The sequence below is a fragment of the Lontra canadensis genome, unplaced genomic scaffold (assembly GCF_010015895.1).
Source record: "Lontra canadensis isolate GAN:19392208 unplaced genomic scaffold, GSC_riverotter_1.0 scaffold5, whole genome shotgun sequence".
Classification (NCBI taxonomy): domain Eukaryota; kingdom Metazoa; phylum Chordata; class Mammalia; order Carnivora; family Mustelidae; genus Lontra; species Lontra canadensis.
This window is the reverse complement of record NW_022630999.1, coordinates 18,179,362-18,191,375: the sequence shown is the minus strand read 5'-3', so window position 1 is coordinate 18,191,375 and position 12,014 is coordinate 18,179,362.

Sequence of the window (12,014 nt, the reverse complement as noted above, 5' to 3'; positions counted from 1 at the left end):
TCCTGTGCTTATCCCATCTGTACTTCTTTAATTTCCACTCATAGGGACTTGCTGATGAACTCTGAAGGGAAGAATCACACGTTTTTCTCCTTTTAAAGCCCTCACAGAGCTAGAGAACAGAGAGGCAAACAGCACCAAGGGGCAGGTGAATGGGACATTCAACTTGGGAGAGAAATTAGGTTAAAATCCTCCAGCAGCTCTGAAGTGCCTGCCTGGCTCAGTCGGTAGAGCATGAGACTCTCGATCTTGGGGTTGGGAGTTTGAGCCCCACATTGGGTGTGAAAATAACTTGAAAAAAAAAAAAAAAAAAAGTCCTCAGACACTGGATGGGAGTGCATAGCTCTGCTACTTACAGATCATAAGACTAAACCACAGTACTCTCCGTAAAAACAGGTATAATTTGATACCTAACTGCTATTTCTCACAAAAATCCTCTATGTTCTTAGAATACTGCCTGGCCAAAACCCCAGTGCTCAATCAACAATAGTTATTACTGCTATTCCTGCTACAATTACTACCTTTTTTTTTCTTCCCAAAAAATATGTTTTATCATCATTGTTACTGCTAATGATAGTACTGCTTCTCATTAGGATTGGCCTGGTAATGACTGGAGTAGTTCTATGATAAACAATTACCTTTTACAGACTGGCTACCTCATCTATGCCTAACAACCCCGTGAGATAAATACACTATTAATTATACCTAAGGATAAACTAAAGCTCAGGCAAATTTAGTAACGTGGCCGAGTCACACAACTTTAGGAGGCTGAACTGTAATTCTAATATAAACTCTCTGACCATAGAGTCAGGACTTCTCCCTCCGGACCACAACTGAAGGATAGGTTGTAACCCTATTGTGTAGAGAAGACAAAGAATTTGACTTCCATCCTCTACAACTGCAGAGTTTCAGTGGCTTGTCAAGGTAACCAAAATGTTAAGTGCACGCGTGATACTAGATATCATTTAACTGAATAGCTTTTATCTTAAACCAGCAGTACTGGAAGTCTGCAAACTGATTCGACTGTGAAACTCTTTTGCCAAACAGTATCTTGCATACTCCATGTTCCTCGGGACACCCTTGTATGATTCCTTAGGCCAATGCTTTTCTCAATACTGAACTTTGTCAGCATAACGGGTCCCTCGACCACCGCAGAATCCTGGAGGTGATTACTGCTGGCACTGCAAAACCCTGCTGAACATCTACATGAATAGAAACAGGATGGTGATTTCATTCCACCTAGCCTCTTTGAATGCAGCCTCGGAAATAAGACAGAAAGCAATGTAAGGAATATTGATAGCAAACAAATCTCAAGAGGGCAAAGCCAGTGGAAAGAGTGTGTTAGGACAAGCATTCAGAATTGATGCTGACTATTTTAAAATTGGTTTCAGAGGTACTGAATCATTAAATCACAAATGCTCAGACCAGGAAATCGGTTCAATGTATTCTTCTCCCACAAAAGAAGTGTTCTCTCTTTAAGCCAGAAAGATGCCACAGTCAACATTTTCTTAACAGTGCCAGGAATCAGATTTGTCAAGTTAGGTGAATATCAAAAAAATTTCCTAGTACACTTGTACAACCAAGAAGTGCATTGCAATTTAAATTTTCTGGCTTAGAATTTTGAGCCTTTGGTGAAAATAGGGAACATTTCCCTTCCTTTCCTATGGACTTACTTCTGTGTATGGATTACCCCACTCAGCCCTCTCAGCTCTTCCCCTCCTTTTCATCCTTCCTAAGGCTGCATGTCATCCAGTCCTTGATCTGTGTCATAAGCAGTAGACAGGGGTCAGAGGCTTACGAGTGATCGCCATCTTTACTGGTTTTACTTCGATAACATCATACAAGCAGCTCCAATTTGCACTCCATGGAAATCTTCTCTCCTTCCTCACACACTGTTTTTCCTATACCCATACTTGCTCAAAGCCTCTTTCATGCCCCAATTCACTCTCAACCTCACTGAAACTCTCACCAAATTAAGCTCCTTCCCAAGCATATTTTTCTGCCCCCATCCTTGCATATCCAACAAATTCGTTTCTTCTATCTCTGGTCAGTTTTCTCTCCCCGATTCATTCTTTATACTCAGTGTGCTTCTCTTGCCACATCTACCTCCTCTCCCAAAACAGATTACTGGGATCTGAGGAAAAGATCAGACACGGAGCTGCCAAAGACAAAACTCTCTGTTTCTGGCAAAGAGCTTCTAAATGACAATTACCATATGATCTCACTCATATGTGGAATTCAAGAAACAAAAACAGAGGATCATAGGGGAAGCGAGGAAAAAATAAAACGAGATAAAATCAGAGAGGGAGACAAACAATAAGAGACTCTTAATCATAGCAAACAAACAGGGTTGCTGGAGGGGAGCGGGTTGGGGCATGGGGAAACTGGGCGATGGATATTAAGGAGGACACATGATGTAATGAGCACTGGGTGTTATAAAGACTGATGAATCACTGATCTGAACCAGAACCAACAATACATTATATGTTAACTGAATTTGAATTTTTTAAAATGAGGAAAAAAAATAAAACCTTGCAATTTCCTGTGATAGGAAAGATAAAGGTGTTATTTGTTCTGTTAAGGAAGGACTTGAAAGCCCTTAGGTAACTAAGGTAGGAGCTGGCTGTCAGGAGAACTGACCCTGTGATCACAGGGCTGGAAATTTTCATATCCACCCCAACTTCCCGGAGGGGGGCAGGGATAGAGTGTGAATCAATCACCAACGGTCAATGATTTAATCAATTATGATTACGTAATGAAGTCTCCATAAAAATCCAAAAGCACAGGGTTCAGAGAGCCTCTGGGTTGGTGACTGGGAGGGTGGTGTGCCTAGAGAGAGCATGGAAGCTCAGAGCCCTTTCTTCATGCCCTGCCTTATCCCTCTCTTTCCTCTTGCCGTTTCAGAGTGATAGCCTTTTATAACCAACTGGTGATCTAGTCACTAAAATGTCTGAGTTCTGTGAGTAGCTGTAGCAAATTAATTGAACCTGAGAAAGGGGTCTTGGAAACCTGATTTATAGTCAGTTGGACATACAGGTAAAAACTGCAACTTCTGATTGGCAGCTGAAGTCCAAGGAGGAGATCATGGGAACCTCTAATGTGTAGCAGGTTAGTCAGAAGCACAGGAAACACCCTGGGCTGGCAATTGGCATCTGAGGGTTTGGCGAGGGTTTGGCGGGGGCTTGGGGGGAGCGTGGGGTGGTTGGTAGGGGACATCTTGTGGGATTGCATCTTCAACCTGTGGGATCTGATGCTCTCTCTGGGTAGTGTCAGAATTGAGTTGAATTGGACGACAGGCGGGTGGTGTCCCCAAAACTGCTTGTTGGTATAGGGAAACTCACCCCCACACACACGCATACACATTGGAATTAACACCAAAACCTATTTAGGAATAGATTAATACATTCTCTTCTATTGCTACCATAACAAAGAAAGGGATAGAGACCCCAATGGACTTGGCTTAGCTGCCCTTATGTGTATTTGAACCAAAAAAGTAACAGCAATTTGGAAATGATTCCTCTATCTTTCCCTCTCCAAACTGAGTGTACTTCTCCATCAACTTTTCTTATCCTTTCTCATTCTCTTCCGCTCTCCTACCTCCATGATTCCATGACTCTGGAACCCCATTCCCTCCACCAACCTCCTGACAGTCTTCCTCTGATCTGTCTGACTGTTCCACAGGCTTGCTTACAGTTCCCAAAGGCATAGCTAAGGATGTTCAGGGTCCCGAGAAATAGGCTGATGGCTCATCCTCTAAATGTGAAAGAAAGAAAAAAACATGAAGGGAGGACAGAAGGCAGGATGGAGCTTTTGGTCGAAGAGCTAATGCAGCCTTAAACATGCAAAACCGTGCCTTAAGTTCTCATTGTTTTCAGAGAACAGAAAATTCTTTGAACAAAAGAATGTTCTCTCAATACTCTGCTCTTTTTGCTAAGAAATGCATCCCTTGAGATTTGAAGCAAATGGGCTTACAAGACCCAGTCTGAGTATCAATATCTGCTCCATCCCGCGCTGCACAGTTGCCTAGTAACCTCTAAGTCAGTATCGCCAGCTGTACTGTAAATCCATTCCATCTGACCCGCTCCACCATGTTGTAACTCTTCTCCTAGGAGATTCAGACGTTGGGCCAGCAGCACTTCTGATCCAGTCGTTAAATGCCTTCTTTGCAAGGGAAAAGGATTTTTAAAAAAATACTCAACACGGTATAAAGAAAGCCAGCCACGATCAGCTCAGGGAGAGCAGGGTGGGTGGAAGTCGTAACCACCAAACGATCATTTAAACTGAGTTGGCAGCTTTATCCCAAGCAACTACCCTTTGAGGATCTGCAGAAAAACAACCTCAGCCAAAATTGCTGGATAAAACAAAGTGAGGTTAATGACCTGTGATTCTGACCTTACATTTGTACTGATGAGGACACGGAGGTTCCAGCAGGAAAAGTGGTGTGTCCAAGAGCACACAACGTGAAGTCCGTATGCAACAGAGCACAAGGTCTCTCTTCCCCTGCATCAGATGACTCAAAACCGCGCCCCTCACCCTACTAGTGAGTGTTCTGGGAGGAAGGCAGAAAAGGAAACAGGGTTTCGTGATCAAAGTGTTTTAGGAAGTGTGGGAAAGACGAAGTTAAATGCCTTTACTGCTAGACCTCTCAGAGTAAGTTAATGTGCACTGTGACTCTCTAAGTAGGAATCTGCTGGTCTGTCCCCCACCTTTGTGTGGCCACAGAGCAATCCTTTCTGCATCTTTTTTTTTTTCTTTTTTTTTTTTTTTTTTTTTTAAGATTTTATTTATGGGATGCCTGGGTGGCTCAGTTGGTTAAGCAGCTGCCTTCAGCTCAGGTCATGATCCCAGAGTCCTGGGATCGAGTCCCACATTGGGCTCCTTGCTCAGCAGGGAGCCTGCTTCTCCTTCTGCTTCTGTCTGCCTGTGCTTGCTCTCTCGCTCTCTCTCTCTCTCTCTCTCTGACAAATGAATAAATAAAATCTTTAAAAAAAAAAAAGATTTTATTTATTTGGGTACCTGGGTGTCTCAGTGGGTTAAGCCTCTGCCTTTAGCTCAGGTCACGAGCTAAAGGCTCTCTCTGCCTGCCTTTCTGCCTACTTGTGACCTCTCTGTCAAATAAATAAATAAAAAGATCTTTAAAAAAATTTTTACTTATTTGACAGTCAGAGGTCACAAGTAGGCAGAGAGGCAGGCAGAGTGGTGGGGGAAGCAGGCTCCCTGGTGAGCAGAAAGCCTGATGAGGGGCTCGATTCCAGGACCCTGAGATCATGACCTGAGCTGAAGGCAGAGGCTTAACCCACTGAGCCAACCAGGTTCCCCTGCATCTTTTTTAAAAAAATAATATCATCTTGAACCAGTGATCCATGAAGCGTGCCTTCAAACCATATGCAACCACGTATCCCCTTTTGATGGAATTGACCAAACCTATCCAGTATGTCAACTTTGTCCTTCCAGAAGGGGTTGTACATATCCAGACAGTTTATGAGATCTGGTTGCTTGAGCAGTGCTTCATGTGGTACCCATACCACATGATGGGATCCCTTCCCTCTGTCTCCACGGAAACCTCCTTTCTCTAAGCCACTGTCTTCTCTGGAATTTTCCCCCCTATAATCTGTTTCTCCTTCTGCTCCTCTAAAGCACATTCTCTACTCATTAGCCATTGTGAGATTTTCAAAATCTCATCCAGAGCTCTTACTCCCCCACTTAAAACCACTCCCCACTATGGTTTCCCAAGATCTTCACCGGGACTATGAGTTTTGGTGATCAAACTCCTGCTCCTTTTCTGAACATCATCCTCTACCAACCTTCCTTTGGTTTGCAATGCCACAGCTTGTCCTTTCTTTTCTTCCTTGATCATGATAAGCCTAGTCCATCCTAAAACCTCTGTTCTTGTAAGTCTGCAGCCCTCCATCCCTATATCATCAAAAGGCTAATTGGTTCTTTTCCCTCAAGGGTCTGTTCAGCCATCACCTTCTCAGAATTTTTTTTTCCTGATCCCATCTCTACTGCATATCTGTTTTGTTTCCCTCAAAGCACATACTGTTATCTGAAATTATTTTTGTTATCATCACTTTGTCATCCATGTCCTCTACAAGGGTCTCCACTGTGTTGTCACTCGCAGTGTCCAGGATAATTTCTTGCACATACTGGAATTCAATTAGTACTTATTAAGTAACCGAATACATACAGTGACAACTCTTGCCCTTCAGGGTTCACAGAACATGGGCATCCTGTCAAACTGCACATAGTTCATCATGTTTATATATAGTTAAAAAATGCATATTAATATGCAGGAATATTTTAAGAATCACTTACTGGGAATGAAACGATTATGTAGGAGAAGCTGAGCAAGGTTTTGCTAAAACCCAAACTGTTTTTCTTCTCAAGAATAACAACTGTTGTTTATTTAAGAACATTTCAGTTCCAAAGTTATCAGAAAACATTCACTTGTCAACAAGACCAAGAAAGGCAAAATACTGTACTGCTGCTGAGGAGGCAGAATCCTACCTCAGCACGGCCACTCACTTCACAGACCTTAGGCAATTCCGTTTTTGCTCTCAGCCTCATTTCCCTTATTTGCAAAATACAAGACTGGCCTAGATGTTACTCAAGACTCCCTGAAGACTTCATATTCTGATCCCTGAAGGCAGAGGTTTAGGACATGCATGAACTTGATTAGAATATCCAGTGTTCTCGGGACGCCTGGGTGGCTCAGTTGGTTGGACGACTGCCTTCGGCTCAGGTCATGATCCTGGAGTTCCAGGATCGAGTCCCACATTGGGCTCCCAGCTCCAAGGGAAGTCTGCTTCTCCCTCTGACCTTCTCCTCGCTCATGCTCTCTCTGTCGCTCTCTAAAATAAATAAATAAAATCTTTAAAAAAAAAAAAAAGAATATCCAGTTCTCTAATTCTCAGAGATCCATCCTTTTTTGAGCTCTGAGGATTAGTGTTCCACTTGATCACATTCACAATATAGAAGAAATTCCTCAGCTAAAATGGAGAATTAACCAACAGTTATATAAGACATCTTTTTTCACTAATGCAAGTTATTCTTGAGCACCTAGAACTAGGCACCGTTCCGTCTGGACAGAGCTTTCGTTACCCTGGCTGATGAGACTGACAGTAAGGTACGTAAAATATAACACATCATAAAGAGATCATGTTAGGTACTAAGCATGTAACATAGAAACATGGCAAAATATTAATGTGTCCTGGGCAGGATTAAAGTTTTAAATAGGATGGCCGAGGCAGGCTTCACTGAGATGATGATGGTTAGGCGAAGACCTGGAAGGACTGAGAGGTGGGCTATGCACATGTGTGGGAAAAAACACTCCAGATGGAGGAAACAGCAGGTGTCAATATCCTGAGGCAGTTCAACCAACAGAAAGCTCACCACTGCGGCTAAAGCAGGATGCGGAAGGGAAAGAGTAGTAGGGGTGAGCTAGGGGGGTATTGGACGGACCTTGTAGTCATGATAAAGAGGCTTTTACTGTGAGGTTGATGCATAGGTACTAGAGGATTTCTAGTAGAGACTGGATTTTTCAGAGTCCATTAGTGTGTTGTAATGCAAACAGAACATATGCATGCATGTTTAGTAGGTGACAAGGGCTGGAGAGGGTCCAGTTCCAGGTTATTATGGTAATTCAAAAGAAACAATGGAAGTGTGGTCCACAGTGTTTATGGGGGTGGGGGGGAAAGGTAGAGAATCATCCAATTCTGGGAGTAATTTAAAGGTAGAGCTTTGAAGATTTGCTGAGAAATTTGACATGGGCTAAAAAGAGTTAGATTTTCCTATAGTGACCCCTGACTCATTTCCAGAAAGCAAGGGTGAAGATGTTAATATTTGACCTATGTTATGATCAACTAGCCCCTTCCATTCTAAATAATCACATTACTTAATCAGAGTTGTGAGATTCTGAAGCCAGAATCATACAAGATTTCTGGAAATCCCAAGGATTCCCATTCTATGTTTCCAGTATGCTATGAACTTCAGCTTCTTTACCTCTGGGTTATATCATGTTCCCAAGTCATCCTTGCCTGCCTTAGGTTTATGATCACTAATTACCCACACTTAAGTGTTACAGCTCGAATTAGAGGGCAAAGGCAATAATACTTTTTCCAATTCAGAAAAAAGATACACATCTTTACACACAAGAGTATGAAATAACCAAAGTGCTGGGCTAAAAAATATATATTCTGTATTTATATATATTTATATATATTCTATATATTCTATATATTTATATATATTCTATATATTCTAATTCTTTCCGGACCCAATACCACAAATGTGTTTCCTAGAAAAAAATATGCAAATACTACTAAAAAAGCAAACTTACAAACTATCCAGAATAATAGCTCCCAAATCTGGTGAGTTATGAGAATTATCAAGGTATCATGCTAAAAAAGTAAATATGTAACCCCTGATCTGGCAAATTACAATCTCTGGCAACAGAGCCCAAAATATGCATTCATGATCTATTTTCTTGGTGATTCTGAGGTTCCTCCCAATTCAGGAACCACTAGCTGAGCAGCTCTGTGGATCACTGCTAAGACTATTGCTCCAAAGAGAGCAATGACCTAGATTACCCCATTTCCTGGTAGGTTTGGTCAAAAAGGTACTCCGCGGGGGGGCAGGGGCTGGGTGGGGGGTGCCTGGGTGGCTCAGTCTTAAGCATCTGCCTTCGGTTTGGTTCACAATCCATCCGGGCTCACTGCTCAGTAGGAAGCCTGCTTCTCCCTCTCCCACTCCCCCTGCTTGTGTTCCCTCTCTCACTAGATCTCTCTCTCTCTGTCAAATAAATAAATGAAATCTTAAAAAAAAAATAGAAAAAAAAGGTACTCCAGTACTTTCCCTATTCATAGACCCCTTTACTGCTCCATCCACCCCAATCCGGTTCTGGAACCACATTTAATTGGAAGGACATTTGTTCTCCAAAGTGTTAGACAAAAGACCACAATAGGCACAGAACATTTTAAAGAGACCTTCTCTTTTCATTAACAGTCAGTAGACATGTGGGATCTTATTGGGGTGATGATAATGTTCTAAAATTGATTTATGATTATGTGAATTTACTACTCAGTAAATTTACTTAAAAAATCATTACATTGTGTAAATGTGAATTAAAATGAGTGAATTATAGGTTATGTAAACCATGCCTTAATAACATTATATATCAGAAAAAAGAGTCCCATATCCTGTAGCAAAAGAGTACACAAAACTGAATATTAGGCGCAGGAATTGATTGTAAAAATGGCAGAATTTCAGAAAAAAAAATGGAATTCTTATCTTCAGTTCCCTGTTAAGGAAAGATATCCTCCCCACTTAGGATATGGATATCTACATAGACATCCTTCAACATTTTCAACCCCCAGATAACCCTGTATTTTCTGGGCTCATAGAAATGGCAAGTATTCCCTTGCTAGGTGACTTTGAAGAAACTCTTAATGGGGCAGGTGCCTTAGAAGACAACGTTGGTCTTTCTCAGAATCTGTTCTCACCCACTTTCTAGGCACCAGACCAAGAGCAAAAGTCACATCTTATTGTGATTCAGCTGGCAGAGTTACAGATGTTCTAAAAGAGCAGAGGGATTCTAAGTCCATGAAGCTATAAAGCGGGTCTACATATCCTGCAGGTATCTAGACACTCTGCTTGGGAATGGATCAACTGCTAGATTAAGGTGGGTAAGGGTGGAATAAATGGTCGGGTAAGGGAGAATTTCTGGGTATGGGGCAATATTCTCTAACGAGATTTAACAATGATTTATCACTCACTGCTCACTGACGATTGGCTTCTGTAGGGTGACACAGTAGGAAATACTGCAGCAGAACTGGGCTTTCTAGTAGCAACGGGAGATGGCAGAGTACCAGCTCTCAAGGCTAGGTGGCAGCACTGGAACATCAAAAGCGGAGTGGGCATAAAGGACCGTAATCAACAGCGAGCTAAAACTGGCAGCCACGGGGGTGGGACATGGCCACACCTGCCAGGTTTGATGGAGATGGCTAATAGAACATGGCATTCCTGGGTTAATTGGGAACCCCAATGGAAAGTCATGACCCTGCCCAGTTCCCAGACCCATGCCTTCTCAGGCCCAGGACCCACGAAGAAGAGGCCAGATCCCCAGGAGCAACAGACCATGAAGCACCATGGCAAGTGGATATACTGATTTCAACTAGTCCTTCCCCAGAAAGACCTCTAGCCATTTTCCTGAGTAATATACTGGAGAAGACAGATTATTCAGTTCTTTCAAGGGCTATTAGATATAGGGCCTAAGTAAATTAATGACACTATCCAAGAACTAAAGCACCATTATGGCCCCATGGAGTTCTAGCCCAGTCTCTTTCATAGGACCTCCCCTGCAGACCAGCTGGAGGCCATTTCCCCAGATCCCCAACATATTATCAGAATGAGCATAACGAGCAGTTGGTAGAAGCTTTACATTGATTCCTTTTCCTACAGGGTAAGAACAATGCTAGTAGGAAGACCAAGTAGCAGCCCCAAGATTTACTCTCCATGCTGAACTAAGATGGTATGTTAAAAGCAGTGTTGCACCTAGGTAGAATGGTTGAGATGAGGGCCACCCTCAAAGACATAAAGGATGCAGGAATAACAGTCCTTATCATAATCTTATATAATTAATCAGTCTGGCACCTGAAAAGAAATGGGTAGACAGTGAAAAAACAGCAGTGGATAAAACAACAATAGTAACTAAGAAGAAGCCCCAACTGGAACTTTTGTTCTGAATGCACTAATACAGATAAGCACAGCTTTGTATATGTGCTAGGCAGTGAATGAATTCTTCCCCGTGTTCGGTAGGAGGGCCATGCAGCTAGCTTATAGCCTTGGGTTTCTTGAATCCTACCATATACTTCCAGAAGCTGCCATCTCAAAAGAATGATGAAATGGCTTATTAAACACACAACTAACATGCCATTTAGAAATGCCACCCTGTGAGGATGGAGGGCCATCCTTCAGGATTCATTCTACTCTTAAACCAAAAGACATTCTACGTAGACTTCTTCCAAACTGATCACTTAAGGAATAACAACATTAGCTAAATTAACATTAGAACACCATTCTGTTCAACAGGTGAAAATTACTTTTATAGCTATAACATTATTCCGAATCACAGTTATTTCTATGAAATAGGAAAAAAAAAAAAAAAGGACTCCAATGACTATTCTAGAAACCAAGGAGTGAAAGAAGGAATAAGACTTCTCACCATCATTCTCAATTACCAGCTGGACAGTATGTGCTTCCTATATCCACAAATTTAGGCTCTGTGGTTCTAGGGGATGCTGGTTCCCAGAGGGGGACACTTGTGGCAGCAGACACAGCAAAGAACCATTAAATTAAAGCTGAAGTGTTACTGTTTACTGTCACTACATCAGCAACCACAGAATGGAGTTTTCCTACTATCATTAACCCTGACCATTATGAGAGGTAGGACTTCTGTCACTTAAGGGGAGCAGAAAGGCATAGGTTTGACACCCAGATTATCTGCTGGGTCATCTCTGTTACTCCTAAGCCACTTTAACTCTAAATGGAGAAGGAGAGTACTCACAGCCTGGTAAGGGAATGGTAACCAGGGAGCTCATACCGCTTAAGGTCTGAATCATCCTAAGGCAACCCACCTATACCTGGGAAGTCCTGTGGGAGAGTGAAAATCATCTAGAATGAGGTGGTAGAGAAGGGGAATGAAGAGTATCTGTCACAGCCTCAGCATCAACTGTAGCAGCGCTGGAGTTCATTCCACTAATCCTCCTCTTAAATATTTCCCCAGGAATCTTGAATCCAGAATCCTGGAGAATCTGGCTGGGTAAAATCAGTTTAATGTCTACAGTCGATGTGAGCGATACAAGATGTGGGCTATTGAAAGACACTGCAGTGCCCTGCCTTGCTCGTTTTACTGGGCTGGCACACCCCGATCCCAGACCATAAAGCATCGGTTGATTACGCTCTCTGTCACTCCTCTCTGGAGAACTGTTCTCAGTTGACAAAAGCAGTTTCACCCAGAA